Consider the following 2,725-nt stretch of genomic DNA (forward strand, 5'->3'; position numbering starts at 1 on the left):
AAGTGAGAAAATAACAAAAAAATAGAAAAATTTTAATAAATAAAAATTAAATTAAATCTAATTAATAATGTATTTATCTAAAAAATAAGAAAGTGGTTTAATTAAAAATATTAAAATAATATTATTAAATTAAAAGACTAAATAAAATCTGAATTTTAAAAAATAAATAGCATTTTTGTAATTTGTTAATAGAAAGTGCATTTGACGGGATTTGAATGGTGTCCTTTGTAATAAACTTAACCAGGTCCAATTGGCTGCATGAGGCTTTTTAGCAAATAAAATAAAATTATTAAATAAAATAATGTCTAAACTTTTATCTCTCCATTTACCGCCTCATTCTTTTTTGGTCTTTTACCCGTAAGTTTAACTTCACAATCTATTTATTAGAATTTTTTATTTTAATAAATAAAATAAATGTAAACGAGATATGGCACGTCAGTGTGACACATGTATATCTCGTTTACACTATAAATGAGATATGGCCCGTCTGAATCTATATATAAAAGTCGTTTACAGTTTAGTTCCGCACCCCAGTTTGACTTTGTCAACATCTTTCTCCCCTCTTTTAACCCTTTCTGACTATACCTTTGACCGAAGCAGTGATGGCGCACCAAGCAGGGAATGACGGGGACATCAACAGGCTGAACGAGACGACACATTATGCCAGGACGGCAGACTTTGAGGTTAGTTTCGTTATGGTTGTTAAATTTAAGGATGTTGCCATTGTTAGTGTAGTCATGAAGACCTGAAACGTTGGTATATGAGTTAGGAGTTAGGTCTATAGACTTAATTTAGAACTCTATTCGCTTGTGCTGGGTTGGTATGACATAATTATTAATTTGGAACTCTGTAATATTTGTGCTATGTTGTTAGTAAGCATGGAACACCCTAGGAGGATGCCACCCACTATCATCGCTTGCCTTGATGGCCTGAGATCTGTCAGATATAACCAGTAAGCCGTCTTATGGGGTGACGTGGCGCCTCAAATTAGTAAGAAAGAACGACCATGACTCGATGCTCTTAGACTCAACAATGGCAAAAGCAATCGGCAATATGTTGTTGTTCCCGTCTTGCACCACCGCTATAAGCAACACTCCACCGTACTTGCCATATAGATGCGTGCCGTCTACAGATACAAACAACTTGCAATGCTTGAAGGCCTCGACATATGACGGAAAAGCCCAAAATACTTTGTCGAACATGCAGCAGTCGCGCACCCATGAGGTGTCCTTCGTAGTACGGTTTCACGCGTAGGTCACATATGGTGCCGGGGACACAGCTCTGTAGTGCCTGAAGCAGTTTCGGCATCTTGTTGTACAACTCTTCCCAATCACCGTAGATCCGTGCAATTGCCTTCTACTTTGCCATCCACACCTTTCTATATGAGGGTTTGAAGTGATAGCTTGCCTGGACTGCACCTTGCAAGACCGGGATACTGACAGAGGGGTTAGACTGAATCAAGGGCAATATGACTCTGTAGATGAGACTGCTATCTAACTGACGATGGTCTTGAGACATGGTGGGTGCTAGACAGCTGTGTGGTCCACCAAACCTCCGAACCTCTTTAATCACAACAAAAAATTTATTCTTACACAATATCTCTAACCAAAATAACATATCATACAAAACTACTCAAATTCACAATTAAACTTGAACTTACCAGTATCCGAGATTCTGACGAAGGGCCACACAGAGGCTCCATTGACACCCACTGTTGGGTTGACGATACTGCACATGGTACTTTAACCGGTTGGACACGATCACCCGGTACTCAGCACTCCTGCGAATACTAGAGTTCTTCACACCTTGAAGCAACGCCTCTTGGCTTCTGAACCTGTGTCCGACCCGAAACCCCATACCGCCGTCTAGGTTGTAATCCACTCCACAGGTGTCAGAAACCGGGATCCTCTCAAGCATGGCATGTAGATCTAGACTGTGATAGTGACTTGGCACAGCCGATAGCGCCGAAATCGGGTGAGGTGGAGGCAGCACATGGCATGGCACAGCCCATACAGGTGTCTCCGGCACAAACTCATCCTCATCGCCACCATCGGAAGACTCACTTTCTGCACTGTCCACCACGTAATCCTCGCCCGACTCCTCCTCACCCTCCTCTGCCTCATGCTCCGGAATCGCGACATGAATGGACGGTGGTGCGAGAGGTCGGTCGTCCTGCACATAGGTTTCGTGTATGGAATCCTCACTACCACCGTGACCCACCTCGGTGGACAACTCTATTACCTGTTTACACATGATCCTCCCATGAATGTCGAACATTAGTTGTACATGCTCGTCCCCATAAAGTCAGAATAGTTGAAACTGGAAGACTCCATTTTCCATGGGTGCCAGCAACCTATACGCCACCCTTCCGATTTCCCTCGCTTATGTAGCACCGAGCTTGCTCAATATCAAACTCTTCAAATCCGACAACGTCTCCACACGTTGAGTGCGAAATAATATCGGATTCTGACACTCAAATGTCACCCCATTGTCCCCATTTTTCATACGACAATTGGGATAAAGAATCACAACTATGAATGGATAGTTACTGGCCATTCATCTTTGTTTTTGAGAGAAAAACGAGAGAGAGAAAGGATATGAAATGTGTGTGAAGAATACCAAGGGTTACACATCCTTTTATAGATGCTGAATATTTGTCTTTTATTATCTCGTTTACAGTGTAAACAAGATATACATGTGTCACCCTTACTTCTCATATCTCGTT

Source organism: Arachis ipaensis, chromosome B02 (genome assembly GCF_000816755.2).
Source record: "Arachis ipaensis cultivar K30076 chromosome B02, Araip1.1, whole genome shotgun sequence".
Lineage (NCBI taxonomy): Eukaryota > Viridiplantae > Streptophyta > Magnoliopsida > Fabales > Fabaceae > Arachis > Arachis ipaensis.